Source organism: Phyllobates terribilis, unplaced genomic scaffold (genome assembly GCF_046119375.1).
Source record: "Phyllobates terribilis strain yellow unplaced genomic scaffold, ASM4611937v1 Scaffold_4__5_contigs__length_816908805, whole genome shotgun sequence".
Lineage (NCBI taxonomy): Eukaryota > Metazoa > Chordata > Amphibia > Anura > Dendrobatidae > Phyllobates > Phyllobates terribilis.
The window spans coordinates 331,397,724-331,414,620 of NW_027362764.1; positions in this window are offsets into that span (position 1 = coordinate 331,397,724).

The window sequence follows — 16,897 nt, forward strand, 5'->3', positions numbered from 1 at the left end:
CACTGCCCTTCTTGACATAAATTTGCACCTGTGATGTTGCTGTGGCTTACTGGGTTAATGCACCTGTCTTGTAAAAAGGATTTCATGAGTTCTAATCCTTGGAGAATCTTTTTCATTTACTTACTAATAAGCTTCCTATGGAGCCAATGTAAATTTGCATTGATTTTGGGATTGAGATAGTGCAATTGTGAGATATAGAATCTGTATTACGTGTTCATCAAGAACAATACGTCATGATGCGCTGCAAAGATTGGCATTAAGAATAACATAGTGAAAAAAATGGATTTCTTTTTGAACTTACCTAATAGTGATTCAATGTTCGCTGCCCTTCTTGACATCACTTAGCACTTGTGATGTTCCAATGGCTTAGTGCTTTAATGCCCCTGTCTTTTAAACAGGAGTACATGAATTCTAGTCCTCAGAGAGCTCTTTTTCATTTACTTACCAATAAGTTTCCTATAGAGCCAATGGAAATTTGCATTGATTTTGGGATTGAGATAGTGCAATTGTGAGATAGAATCTGTACTAAGTGTTCATAAAGAACAATATGTCATTTCAAGCTGTTTAGATTGGCATTAAGAATAGCATAGTAAAACCAATGGATTTCTTTTTGAACTTACCTAATAGTGATTCATTGGTCACTGCCCTTGTTGATATAAATTTGCACCTGTGATGTTGCTGTGGATTACTGGGTTAATGCACCTGTCTTGTAAAAAGGATTTCATGAGTTCTAATCCTTGGAGAGTCTTTTTCATTTACTTACTGATAAGCTTCCTATGGAGCCAATGTAAATTTGCATTGATTTTGGGATTGAGATAGTGCAATTGTGAGATATAGAATCTGTATTACGTGTTCATCAAGAACAATACGTCATGATGCGCTGCAAAGATTGGCATTAAGAATAACATATTGAAACCAATGGATTTCTTTTTGAACTTACCTAATAGTGATTCAATGTTCGCTGCCCTTCTTGACATCACTTAGCACTTGTGATGTTCCAATGGCTTAGTGGGTTAATGCCCCTGTCTTTTAAACAGGAGTTCATGAATTCTAGTCCTCAGAGAGCTCTTTTTCATTTACTTACCAATAAGTTTCCTATAGAGCCAATGGAAATTTGCATTGATTTTGGGATTGAGATAGTGCAATTGTGAGATAGAATCTGTACTAAGGGTTCATAAAGAACAATATGTCATTACAAGCTGTTTAGATTGTCATTAAGAATAGCATAGTAAAACCAATGGATTTCTTTTTGAACTTACCTAATAGTGGTTCATTGGTCACTGCCCTTCTTGACATAAATTTGCACCTGTGATGTTGCTGTGGCTTACTGGGTTAATGCACCTGTCTTGTAAAAAGGATTTCATGAGTTCTAATCCTTGGAGAGTCTTTTTCATTTACTTACTAATAAGCTTCCTATGGAGCCAATGTAAATTTGCATTGATTTTGGGATTGAGATAGTGCAATTGTGAGATATAGAATCTGTATTACGTGTTCATCAAGAACAATACGTCATGATGCGCTGCAAAGATTGGCATTAAGAATAACATAGTGAAAAAAATGGATTTCTTTTTGAACTTACCTAATAGTGATTCAATGTTCGCTGCCCTTCTTGACATCACTTAGCACTTGTGATGTTCCAATGGCTTAGTGCTTTAATGCCCCTGTCTTTTAAACAGGAGTACATGAATTCTAGTCCTCAGAGAGCTCTTTTTCATTTACTTACCAATAAGTTTCCTATAGAGCCAATGGAAATTTGCATTGATTTTGGGATTGAGATAGTGCAATTGTGAGATAGAATCTGTACTAAGTGTTCATAAAGAACAATATGTCATTTCAAGCTGTTTAGATTGGCATTAAGAATGGCATAGTAAAACCAATGGATTTCTTTTTGAACTTACCTAATAGTGATTCATTGGTCACTGCCCTTGTTGATATAAATTTGCACCTGTGATGTTGCTGTGGCTTACTGGGTTAATGCACCTGTCTTGTAAAAAGGATTTCATGAGTTCTAATCCTTGGAGAGTCTTTTTCATTTACTTACTGATAAGCTTCCTATGGAGCCAATGTAAATTTGCATTGATTTTGGGATTGAGATAGTGCAATTGTGAGATATAGAATCTGTATTACGTGTTCATCAAGAACAATACGTCATGATGCGCTGCAAAGATTGGCATTAAGAATAACATATTGAAACCAATGGATTTCTTTTTGAACTTACCTAATAGTGATTCAATGTTCGCTGCCCTTCTTGACATCACTTAGCACTTGTGATGTTCCAATGGCTTAGTGGGTTAATGCCCCTGTCTTTTAAACAGGAGTTCATGAATTCTAGTCCTCAGAGAGCTCTTTTTCATTTACTTACCAATAAGTTTCCTATAGAGCCAATGGAAATTTGCATTGATTTTGGGATTGAGATAGTGCAATTGTGAGATAGAATCTGTACTAAGGGTTCATAAAGAACAATATGTCATTACAAGCTGTTTAGATTGTCATTAAGAATAGCATAGTAAAACCAATGGATTTCTTTTTGAACTTACCTAATAGTGGTTCATTGGTCACTGCCCTTCTTGACATAAATTTGCACCTGTGATGTTGCTGTGGCTTACTGGGTTAATGCACCTGTCTTGTAAAAAGGATTTCATGAGTTCTAATCCTTGGAGAGTCTTTTTCATTTACTTACTAATAAGCTTCCTATGGAGCCAATGTAAATTTGCATTGATTTTGGGATTGAGATAGTGCAATTGTGAGATATAGAATCTGTATTACGTGTTCATCAAGAACAATACGTCATGATGCGCTGCAAAGATTGGCATTAAGAATAACATAGTGAAAAAAATGGATTTCTTTTTGAACTTACCTAATAGTGATTCAATGTTCGCTGCCCTTCTTGACATCACTTAGCACTTGTGATGTTCCAATGGCTTAGTGCTTTAATGCCCCTGTCTTTTAAACAGGAGTACATGAATTCTAGTCCTCAGAGAGCTCTTTTTCATTTACTTACCAATAAGTTTCCTATAGAGCCAATGGAAATTTGCATTGATTTTGGGATTGAGATAGTGCAATTGTGAGATAGAATCTGTACTAAGTGTTCATAAAGAACAATATGTCATTTCAAGCTGTTTAGATTGGCATTAAGAATAGCATAGTAAAACCAATGGATTTCTTTTTGAACTTACCTAATAGTGATTCATTGGTCACTGCCCTTGTTGATATAAATTTGCACCTGTGATGTTGCTGTGGATTACTGGGTTAATGCACCTGTCTTGTAAAAAGGATTTCATGAGTTCTAATCCTTGGAGAGTCTTTTTCATTTACTTACTGATAAGCTTCCTATGGAGCCAATGTAAATTTGCATTGATTTTGGGATTGAGATAGTGCAATTGTGAGATATAGAATCTGTATTACGTGTTCATCAAGAACAATACGTCATGATGCGCTGCAAAGATTGGCATTAAGAATAAAATAGTGAAACCAATGGATTTCTTTTTGACTTTACCTAATAGTGATTCAATGTTCGCTGCCCTTCTTGACATCACTTAGCACTTGTGATGTTCCAATGGCTTAGTGGGTTAATGCCCCTGTCTTTTAAACAGGAGTACATGAATTCTAGTCCTCAGAGAGCTCTTTTTCATTTACTTACCAATAAGTTCCCTATAGAGCCAATGGAAATTTGCATTGATTTTGGGATTGAGATAGTGCAATTGTGAGATAGAATCTGTACTAAGTGTTCATAAAGAACAATATGTCATTACAAGCTGTTTAGATTGGCATTAAGAATAGCATAGTAAAACCAATGGATTTCTTTTTGAACTTACCTAATAGTGATTCATTGGTCACTGCCCTTCTTGAAATAAATTTGCACCTGTGATGTTGCTGTGGCTTACTGGGTTAATGCACCTGTCTTGTAAAAAGGATTTCATGAGTTCTAATCCTTGGAGAGTCTTTTTCATTTACTTACTGATAAGCTTCCTATGGAGCCAATGTAAATTTGCATTGATTTTGGGATTGAGATAGTGCAATTGTGAGATATAGAATCTGTATTACGTGTTCATCAAGAACAATACGTCATGATGCGCTGCAAAGATTGGCATTAAGAATAACATAGTGAAACCAATGGATTTCTTTTTGAACTTACCTAATAGTGATTCAATGTTCGCTGCCCTTCTTGACATCACTTAGCACTTGTGATGTTCCAATGGCTTAGTGGGTTAATGCCCCTGTCTTTTAAACAGGAGTACATGAATTCTAGTCCTCAGAGAGCTCTTTTTCATTTACTTACCAATAAGTTTCCTATAGAGCCAATGGAAATTTGCATTGATTTTGGGATTGAGATAGTGCAATTGTGAGATAGAATATGTAGTAAGTGTTCATAAAGAACAATATGTCATTACAGGCTGTTTAGATTGGCATTAAGAATAACATAGTAAAACCAATGGATTTCTATTTGAACTTACCTAATAGTGATTCAATGTTCACTGCCCTTCTTGACATCACTTTGCACTTGTGATGTTCCAATGGCTTAGTGGGTTAATGCCATTGCCTTTTAAACAGGAGTTCATGAGTTCTAGTCCTCAGAAAGCTCTTTTTCATTTACTTACCAATAAGTTTCCTATAGAGCCAATAGAAATTTGCATTGATTTTGGGATTGAGATAGTGCAATTGTGAGATAGAATCTGTACTAAGTGTTCATAAAGAACAATATGTCATTACAAGCTGTTTAGATTGGCATTAAGAATAGCATAGTAAAACCAATGGATTTCTTTTTGAACTTACCTAATAGTGATTCATTGGTCACTGCCCTTCTTGACATAAGTTTGCACCTGTGATGTTGCTGTGGATTACTGGTTTAATGCACCTGTCTTGTAAAAATGATTTCATGAGTTCTAATCCTTGGAGAGTCTTTTTCATTTACTTACTAATAAGCTTCCTATGGAGCCAATGTAAATTTGCATTGATTTTGGGATTGAGATAGTGCAATTGTGAGATATAGAATCTGTATTACGTGTTCATCAAGAACAATACGTCATGATGCGCTGCAAAGATTGGCTTTAAGAATAACATAGTGAAACCAATGGATTTCTTTTTGAACTTACCAATAGTGATTCAATGTTCACTGCCCTTCTTGACATCACTTTGCACTTGCGATGTTCCAATGGCTTAGTGGGTTAATGCCCCTGTCTTTTAACCAGGAGTTCATGAGTTCTAGTCCTCAGAGAGCTCTTTTTCATTTACTTACCAATAAGTTTCCTATAGAGCCAATAGAAATTTGCATTGATTTTGGGATTGAGATAGTGCAATTGTGAGATAGAATCTGTAGTAAGTGTTCATAAAGAACAATATGTCATCACAATCTGTTTAGATTGGTTTTAAGAATAACATAGTAAAACCAATGGATTTCTTTTTGAACTTACCTAATAGTGATTCATTGTTCACTGCCCTTCTTGACATCACTTTACACCTGTGATGTTCCTGTGTCTTACTGGGTTAATGCACCTGTCTTGTAAAAAGGATTTCATGAGTTCTAATCTTTGGATTGTCTTTTTCATTTACTTACTAATAAGCATCCTATGGAGCCAATGTAAATTTGCATTGATTTTGGGATTGAGATAGTGCAATTGTGAGATATAAAATCTGTATTACATGTTCATCAAGAACAATACGTCATGATGCGCTGCAAAGATTGGCATTAAGAATAACATAGTGAAACCAATGGATTTATTTTTGAACTTACCAATAGTGATTCAATGTTCACTGCCCTTCTTGACATCACTTTGCACTTGTGATGTTCCAATGGCTTAGTGGGTTAATGCCCCTGTCTTTTAAACAGGAGTTCATGAGTTCTAGTCCTCAGAGAGCTCTTTTTCATTTACTTACCAATAAGTTTCCTATAGAGCCAATGGAAATTTGCATTGATTTTGGGATTGAGATAGTGCAATTGTGAGATAGAATATGTAGTAAGTGTTCATAAAGAACAATATGTCATTACAGGCTGTTTAGATTGGCATTAAGAATAACATAGTAAAACCAATGGATTTCTATTTGAACTTACCTAATAGTGATTCAATGTTCACTGCCCTTCTTGACATCACTTTGCACTTGTGATGTTCCAATGGCTTAGTGGGTTAATGCCATTGTCTTTTAAACAGGAGTTCATGAGTTCTAGTCCTCAGAAAGCTCTTTTTCATTTACTTACCAATAAGTTTCCTATAGAGCCAATAGAAATTTGCATTGATTTTGGGATTGAGATCGTGCAATTGTGAGATAGAATATGTAGTAAGTGTTCATAAAGAACAATATGTCATTACAGGCTGTTTAGATTGGCATTAAGAATAACATAGTAAAACCAATGGATTTCTATTTGAACTTACCTAATAGTGATTCATTGGTCACTGCCCTTCTTGACATAAATTTGCACCTGTGATGTTGCTGTGGCTTACTGGGTTAATGCACCTGTCTTGTAAAAAGGATTTCATGAGTTCTAATCCTTGGAGAGTTTTTTCATTTACTTACTAATAAGCTTCCTATGGAGCAATGGAAATTTGCATTGATTTTGAGATATAGAATCTGTGTTACGTGTTCATCAAGAACAATACGTCATGATGCGCTGCAAAGATTGGCATTAAGAATAACATAGTGAAACCAATGGATTTCTTTTTGAACTTACCAATAGTGATTCATTGTTCACTGCCCTTCTTGACATCACTTTGCACCTGTGATGTTCCTGTGGCTTACTGGGTTAATGCACCTGTCTTGTAAAAAGGATTTCATGAGCTCTAATTCTTGGAGAGTCTTTTTCATTTACTTACTAATAAGCTTCCTATGGAGCCAATGTAAATTTGCATTGATTTTGGGATTGAGATAGTGCAATTGTGAGATATAGAATCTGTATTACATGTTCATCAAGAACAATACGTCATGATGCGTTGCAAAGATTGGCATTAAGAGTAACATAGTGAAACCAATGGATTTCTTTTTGAACTTACCTAATAGTGATTCATTGGTCACTGCCCTTCTTGACATAAGTTTGCACCTGTGATGTTCCAGTGGCTTACTGGGTTAATGCACCTGTCTTGTACAAAGAATTTCATGAGTTCAAGTCCTCAGAGAGCTCTTTTTCATTTACTTACCAATAAGTTTCCTATAGAGCAAATGGAAATTTGCATTGATTTTGGGATTGAGATTGTGCAATTGTGAGATAGAATTTGTACTACAGCAAGTGTTCATAAAGTACAATATGTCATTATACGCTCAAAGATTGGCATTAAGAATAACATAGTGAAACCAATGGATTTATTTTTGAACTTTCCTAATAGTGATTCATTACTCACTGCCCTTCTTGACATCACTTTGCACCTGTGATGTTCCTGTGGCTTACTGGGTTAATGCACCTGTCTTGTAAAAAGGATTTCATGAGTTCTAATCCTTGGAGAGTCTTTTTCATTTACTTACTGATAAGCTTCCTATGGAGCCAATGTAAATTTGCATTGATTTTGGGATTGAGATAGTGCACTTGTGAGATATAGAATCTGTATTACGTGTTCATCAAGAACAATACGTCATGATGCGCTGCAAAGATTGGCATTAAGAATAACATAGTGAAACCAATGGATTTCTTTTTGAACTTACCAATAGTGATTCAATGTTCACTGCCCTTCTTGACATCACTTTGTACATGTGATGTTCCAATGGTTTAGTGGGTTAATGCCCTTGTCTTTAAAACAGGAGTTCATGAATTCTAGTCCTCAGAGAGCTCTTTTTCATTTACTTACCAATAAGTTTCCTATAGAGCCAATGGAAATTTGCATTGATTTTTGGATTGAGATAGTGCAATTGTGAGATAGAATCTGTACTAAGTATTCATAAAGAACAATATGTCATTACAAGCTGTTTAGATTGGCATTAAGAATAACATAGTAAAACCAATGGATTTCTATTTGAACTTACCTAATAGTGATTCATTGGTCATTGCCCTTCTTGACATAAATTTGCATCTGTGATGTTGCTGTGGCTTACTGGGTTAATGCACCTGTCTTGTAGAAAGGATTTCATGAGTTCTAATCTTTGGAGAGTCTTTTTCATTTACTTACTAATAAGCTTCCTATGGAGCAATGGAAATTTGCATTGATTTTGAGATATAAAATCTGTATTACGTGTTCATCAAGAACAATACGTCATGATGCGCTGCAAAGATTGGCATTAAGAATAACATAGTGAAACCAATGGATTTCTTTTTGAACTTACCTAATAGTGATTTATTGGTCATTGCCCTTCTTGACAACCTTTTGCACTTGTGATGTTCAAGTGGTTTACTTGGTTATTGCGCCTGTCTTATAAACAGGAGTTCATGAGTTCTAATTCTCACAAAGTTTTTTCATTTACTTACTAATAAGCTTCATATAGAGCCAATGGAAATTTGCATTGATGTTGGGCTTGAGATAGTGCAATTGTGAGATATAGAATCTGTATTACGTGTTCATCAAGAACAATACGTCATGATGCGCTGCAAAGATTGGCATTAAGAATAACATAGTGAAACCAATGGATTTCTTTTTGAACTTACCAATAGTGATTCAATGTTCACTGCCCTTCTTGACATCACTTTGCACTTGTGATGTTCCAATGGCTTAGTGGGTTAATGCCCCTCTCTTTTAACCAGGAGATCATGAGTTCTAGTCCTCAGAGAGCTCTTTTTCATTTACTTACCAATAAGTTTCCTATAGAGCCAATGGAAATTTCCATTGATTTTGGGATTGAGATAGTGCAATTGTGAGATAGAATCTGTACTAAGTGTTCATAAAGAACAATATGTCATTACAAGCTGTTTAGATTGGCATTAAGAATAGCATAGTAAAACCAATGGATTTCTTTTTGAACTTACCTAATAGTGATTCATTGGTCACTGCCCTTCTTGACATAAATTTGCACCTGTGATGTTGCTGTGGCTTACTGGGTTAATGCACCTGTCTTGTAAAAAGGATTTCATGAGTTCTAATCCTTGGAGAGTCTTTTTCATTTACTTACTAATAAGCTTCCTATGGAGCCAATGTAAATTTGCATTGATTTTGGGATTGAGATAGTGCAATTGTGAGATATAGAATCTGTATTACGTGTTCATCAAGAACAATACGTCATGATGCGCTGCAAAGATTGGCTTTAAGAATAACATAGTGAAACCAATGGATTTCTTTTTGAACTTACCAATAGTGATTCAATGTTCACTGCCCTTCTTGACATCACTTTGCACTTGCGATGTTCCAATGGCTTAGTGGGTTAATGCCCCTGTCTTTTAACCAGGAGTTCATGAGTTCTAGTCCTCAGAGAGCTCTTTTTCATTTACTTACCAATAAGTTTCCTATAGAGCCAATAGAAATTTGCATTGATTTTGGGATTGAGATAGTGCAATTGTGAGATAGAATCTGTAGTAAGTGTTCATAAAGAACAATATGTCATCACAATCTGTTTAGATTGGTTTTAAGAATAACATAGTAAAACCAATGGATTTCTTTTTGAACTTACCTAATAGTGATTCATTGTTCACTGCCCTTCTTGACATCACTTTGCACCTGTGATGTTCTTGTGGCTTACTGGGTTAATGCACCTGTCTTGTAAAAAGGATTTCATGAGTTCTAATCTTTGGATTGTCTTTTTCATTTACTTACTAATAAGCATCCTATGGAGCCAATGTAAATTTGCATTGATTTTGGGATTGAGATAGTGCAATTGTGAGATATAAAATCTGTATTACATGTTCATCAAGAACAATACGTTATGATGCGCTGCAAAGATTGGCATTAAGAATAACATAGTGAAACCAATGGATTTATTTTTGAACTTACCAATAGTGATTCAATGTTCACTGCCCTTCTTGACATCACTTTGCACTTGTGATGTTCCAATGGCTTAGTGGGTTATTGCCCCTGTCTTTTAAACAGGAGTTCATGAGTTCTAGTCCTCAGAGAGCTCTTTTTCATTTACTTACCAATAAGTTTCCTATAGAGCCAATGGAAATTTGCATTGATTTTGGGATTGAGATAGTGCAATTGTGAGATAGAATATGTAGTAAGTGTTCATAAAGAACAATATGTCATTACAGGCTGTTTAGATTGGCATTAAGAATAACATAGTAAAACCAATGGATTTCTATTTGAACTTACCTAATAGTGATTCAATGTTCACTGCCCTTCTTGACATCACTTTGCACTTGTGATGTTCCAGTGGCTTAGTGGGTTAATGCCATTGTCTTTTAAACAGGAGTTCATGAGTTCTAGTCCTCAGAAAGCTCTTTTTCATTTACTTACCAATAAGTTTCCTATAGAGCCAATAGAAATTTGCATTGATTTTGGGATTGAGATAGTGCAATTGTGAGATAGAATATGTAGTAAGTGTTCATAAAGAACAATATGTCATTACAGGCTGTTTAGATTGGCATTAAGAATAACATAGTAAAACCAATGGATTTCTATTTGAACTTACCTAATAGTGATTCATTGGTCACTGCCCTTCGTGACATAAATTTGCACCTGTGATGTTGCTGTGGCTTACTGGTTTAATGCACCTGTCTTGTAAAAAGGATTTCATAAGTTCTAATCCTTGGAGAGTCTTTTTCATTTACTTACTAATAAGCTACCTATGGAGCAATGGAAATTTGCATTGATTTTGAGATATAGAATCTGTGTTACGTGTTCATCAAGAACAATACGTCATGATGCGCTGCAAAGATTGGCATTAAGAATAACATAGTGAAACCAATGGATTTCTTTTTGAACTTACCAATAGTGATTCATTGTTCACTGCCCTTCTTGACATCACTTTGCACCTGTGATGTTCCTGTGGCTTACTGGGTTAATGCCCCTGTCTTGTAAAAAGGATTTCATGAGCTCTAATTCTTGGAGAGTCTTTTTCATTTACTTACTAATAAGCTTCCTATGGAGCCAATGTAAATTTGCATTGATTTTGGGATTGAGATAGTGCAATTGTGAGATATAGAATCTGTATTACATGTTCATCAAGAACAATACGTCATGATGCGTTGCAAAGATTGGCATTAAGAGTAACATAGTGAAACCAATGGATTTCTTTTTGAACTTACCTAATAGTGATTCATTGGTCACTGCCCTTCTTGACATAAATTTGCACCTGTGATGTTCCAGTGGCTTACTGGGTTAATGCACCTGTCTTGTACAAAGAATTTCATGAGTTCAAGTCCTCAGAGAGCTCTTTTTCATTTACTTACCAATAAGTTTCCTATAGAGCAAATGGAAATTTGCATTGATTTTGGGATTGAGATTGTGCAATTGTGAGATAGAATTTGTACTACAGTAAGTGTTCATAAAGTACAATATGTCATTATACGCTCAAAGATTGGCATTAAGAATAACATAGTGAAACCAATGGATTTATTTTTGAACTTTCCTAATAGTGATTCATTACTCACTGCCCTTCTTGACATCACTTTGCACCAGTGATGTTCCTGTGGCTTACTGGGTTAATGCACCTGTCTTGTAAAAAGGATTTCATGAGTTCTAATCCTTGGAGAGTCTTTTTCATTTACTTACTAATAAGCTTTCTATGGAGCCAATGTAAATTTGCATTGATTTTGGGATTGAGATAGTGCAATTGTGAGATATAGAATCTGTATTACATGTTCATCAAGAACAATACGTCATGATGCCCTGCAAAGATTGGCATTAAGAATAACATAGTGAAACCAATGGATTTCTTTTTGAACTTAACTAATAGTGATTCAATGTTCGCTGCCCTTCTTGACATCACTTTGCACTTGTGATGTTCCAATGGCTTAGTGGGTTAATGCCCCTGTCTTTTAAACAGGAGTTCATGAATTCTAGTCCTCAGAGAGCTCTTTTACATTTACTTACCAATAAGTTTCCTATAGAGCCAATGGAAATTTGCATTGATTTTTGGATTGAGATAGTGCAATTGTGAGATAGAATCTGTACTAAGTGTTCATAAAGAACAATATGTCATTACAGGCTGTTTAGATTGGCATTAAGAATAACATAGTAAAACCAATGGATTTCTATTTGAACTTACCTAATAGTGATTCATTGGTCACTGCCCTTCTTGACATAAATTTGCACCCGTGATGTTCCTGTGGCTTACTGGGTTAATGCACCTGTCTTGTAAAAAGGATTTCATGAGTTCTAATCCTTGTAGAGTCTTTTTCATTTACTTACTAATAAGCTTCCTATGGAGCAATGGAAATTTGCATTGATTTTGAGATATAGAATCTGTATTACGTGTTCATCAAGAACAATACGTCATGATGCGCTGCAAAGATTGGCATTAAGAATAACATAGTGAAACCAATGGATTTCTTTTTGAACTTACCTAATAGTGATTCATTGGTCATTGCCCTTCTTGACAACATTTTGCACTTGTGATGTTCCAGTGGCTTACTTGGTTATTGCACCTGTCTTATAAACAGGAGTTCATGAGTTCTAATTCTCAGAGAGTTTTTCATTTACTTACTAATAAGCTTCCTATAGAGCCAATGGAAATTTGCATTGATTTTGGGCTTGAAATAGTGCAATTGTGAGATATAGAATCTGTATTACGTGTTCATCAAGAACAATACGTCATGATGCGCTGCAAAGATTGGCATTAAGAATAACATAGTGAAACCAATGGATTTTTTTTTGAACTTACCTAATAGTGATTCAATGTTCACTGCCCTTCTTGACATCACTTTCCACTTGTGATGTTCCAATGGCTTAGTGGGTTAATGCCCCTGTCTTTTAAACAGGAGTTCATGAATTCTAGTCCTCAGAGAGCTCTTTTTCATTTACTTAACAATAAGTTTCCTATAGAGCCAATGGAAATTTGCATTGATTTTGGGATTGAGATAGTGCAATTGTGAGATAGAATCTGTACTAAGTGTTCATAAAGAACAATATGTCATTACAAGCTGTTTAGATTGGCATTAAGAATAACATAGTAAAACCAATGGATTTCTTTTTGAACTTACCTAATAGTGATTCGTTGTTCACTGCCCTTCTTGACATCACTTGGCAGCTGTGTTGTTCCAGTGGCTTACTGCCTTAATTAACCTGTTTTATAAACATGAGTTCAAATTCTCAGAGAGTTTTTTCATTTACTTACTAATAAGCTTCCTTTAGAGCCAATGGAAATTTGCATTGATATTGGGCTTGAGATTGTGCAATTGTGAGATAGAATTTGTACTACAGTAAGTGTTAATAAAGTACAATATGTCATTATAGGCTCAAAGATTGGCATTAAGAATAACATAGTGAAACCAATGGATTTCTTTTTGAACTTACCTAATAGTGATTCATTGTTCACTGCCCTTCTTGACAACCCTTTGCACTTGTGATGTACCAATGGCTTAGTGGGTTAATGCCCCTGTCTTTTACACAAGAGTTCATGAGTTCTAGTCCTCAGAGAGCTATTTTTCATTTACTTACCAATAAGTTTCCTATAGAGCCAATGGAAATTTGCATTGATTTTGGGATTGAGATAGTGCAATTGTGAGATAGAATCTGTACTAAGTGTTCATAAAGAACAATATGTCATTACAAGCTGTTTAGATTGGCATTAAGAATAACATAGTAAAACCAATGGATTTCTTTTTGAACTTACCTAATAGTGATTCGTTGTTCACTGCCCTTCTTGACATCACTTGGCAGCTGTGTTGTTCCAGTGGCTTACTGCCTTAATTAACCTGTTTTCTAAACATGAGTTCAAATTCTCAGAGAGTTTTTTCATTTACTTACTAATAAGCTTCCTATGGAGCAATGGAAATTTGCATTGATTTTGAGATATAGAATCTGTATTACGTGTTCATCAAGAACAATACGTCATGATGCGCTGTAAAGATTGGCATTAAGAATAACATAGTGAAACCAATGGATTTCTTTTTGAACTTACCTAATAGTGATTTATTGGTCATTGCCCTTCTTGACAACCTTTTGAACTTGTGATGTTCCAGTGGCTTACTTGGTTATTGCGCCTGTTTTATAAACAGGAGTTCATGAGTTCTAATTCTCAGAGAGTTTTTTCATTTACTTACTAATAAGCTTCCTATGGAGCCAATGTAAATTTGCATTGATTTTGGGATTCAGATAGTGCAATTATGAGATAGAATCTGTATTACGTGTTCATCAAGAAGAATACGTCATGATGCGCTGCAAAAATTTGCATTAAGAAAAACATAGTAAAACCAATGGATTTCTTTTTGAACTTAACTAATAGTGATTCAATGTTCGCTGCCCTTCTTGACATCACTTTGCACTTGTGATGTTCCAATGGCTTAGTGGGTTAATGCACCTGTCTTTTAAACAGGAGTTCATGAATTCTAGTCCTCAGAGAGCTCTTTTTCATTTACTTACCAATAAGTTTCCTATAGAGCCAATGGAAATTTCCATTGATTTTTGGATTGAGATAGTGCAATTGTGAGATAGAATCTGTACTAAGTGTTCATAAAGAACAATATGTCATTACAGGCTGTTTAGATTGGCATTAAGAATAACATAGTAAAACCAATGGATTTCTATTTGAACTTACCTAATAGTGATTCATTGGTCACTGCCCTTCTTGACATAAATTTGCACCCGTGATGTTGCTGTGGCTTGCTGGGTTAATGCACCTGTCTTGTAAAAAGGATTTCATGAGTTCTAATCCTTGTAGAGTCTTTTTCATTTACTTACTAATAAGCTTCCTATGGAGCAATGGAAATTTGCATTGATTTTGAGATATAGAATCTGTATTACGTGTTCATCAAGAACAATACGTCATGATGCGCTGCAAAAATTGGGATTAAGAAAAACATAGTAAAACCAATGGATTTATTTTTGAACTTACCTAATAGTGATTGATTGGTCATTGCCCTTCTTGACAACATTTTGCACTTGTGATGTTCCAGTGGTTTACTTGGTTATTGCGCCTGTCTTATAAACATGAGTTCTAATTCTCAGAGAGTCTTTTTCATTTACTTACTAATAAGCTTCCTATAGAGCCAATGGAAATTTGCATTGATTTTGGGCTTGAAATAGTGCAATTGTGAGATATAGAATCTGTATTACGTGTTCATCAAGAACAATACGTCATGATGCGCTGCAAAGATTGGCATTAAAAATAACATAGTGAAACCAATGGATTTCTTTTTGAACTTACCTAATAGTGATTCAATGTTCACTGCCCTTCTTGACCTCACTTTGCACTTGTGATGTTCCAATGGCTTAGTGGGTTAATGCTCCTGTCTTTTAAACAGGAGTTCATGAATTCTAGTCCTCAGAGAGCTGTTTTTCATTTACTTACCAATAAGTTTCCTATAGAGCCAATGGAAATTTGCATTGATTTTGGGATTGAGATAGTGAAATTGTGAGATAGAATCTGTACTAAGTGTTCATAAAGAACAATACGTCATTACAAGCTGTTTAGATTGGCATTAAGAATAGCATAGTAAAACCAATGGATTTCTTTTTGAACTTACCTAATAGTGATTCATTGGTCACTGCCCTTCTTGACATAAATTTGCACCTGTGATGTTGCTGTGGCTTACTGGGTTAATGCACCTGTCTTGTTAAAAGGATTTCATGAGTTCTAATCCCTGGAGAGTCTTTTTCATTTACTTACTAATAAGCTTCCTATGGAGCAATGGAAATTTGCATTGATTTTGAGATATAGAATCTGTATTACGTGTTCATCAAGAACAATACGTCATTATGCGCTTCAAAGATTGGCATTAAGACTAACATAGTGAAACCAATGGATTTCTTTTTGAACTTACCTAATAGTGATTCATTGGTCACTGCCCTTCTTGACATAAGTTTGCACCTGTGATGTTGCTGTGGCTTACTGGGTTAATGCACCTGTCTTGTAAAAAGGATTTCATGAGTTCTAATCCTTGGAGAGTCTTTTTCATTTACTTACTAATAAGCTTCCTATAGAGCCAATGGAAATTTGCATTGATTTTGTGCTTGAGATAGTGCAATTATGAGATAGAATCTGTATTACGTGTTCATCAAGAACAATACGTCATGATGCGCTGCAAAAATTGGCATTAAGAAAAACATAGTAAAACCAATGGATTTCTTTTTGAACTTACCTAATAGTGATTCATTGGACACTGCCCTTCTTGACATCACTTTACACCTGTGATGTTCCAGTGGCTTACTGGGTTAATGCACCTGTCTTGTAAAAAGAATTTCGTGAGTTCTAGTCCTCAGAGAGCTCTTTTTCATTTACTTACCAATAAGTTTCCTATAGAGCAAATGGAAATTTGCATTGATTTTGGGATTTAGATTGTGCAATTGTGAGATAGAATTTGTACTACAGTAAGTGTTCATAAAGTACAATATGTCATTATACGCTCAAAGATTGGCATTAAGAATAACATAGTGAAACCAATGGATTTCTTTTTGAACTTTCCTTATAGTGATTCATTACTCACTGCCCTTCTTGACATCACTTTACACCTTTGATGTTCCAGTGACTTACTGGGTTAATGCACCTGTCTTGTAAAAAGAATTTCATGAGTTCTAATCCTTGGAGAGTCTTTTTCATTTACTTACTAATAAGCTTCCTATGGAGCCAATGTAAATTTGCATTGATTTTGGGATTGAGATAGTGCAATTGTGAGATATAGAATCTGTATTACGTGTTCATCAAGAACAATACGTCATGATGCGCTGCAAAGATTGGCATTAAGAATAACATAGTGAAAGCAATGGATTTCTTTTTGAACTTAACTAATAGTGATTCAATGTTCGCTGCCCTTCTTGACATCACTTTGCACTTGTGATGTTCCAATGGCTTAGTGTGTTAATGCCCCTGTCTTTTAAACAGGAGTTCATGAATTCTAGTCCTCAGAGAGCTGTTTTTCATTTACTTACCAATAAGTTTCCTATAGAGCCAATGG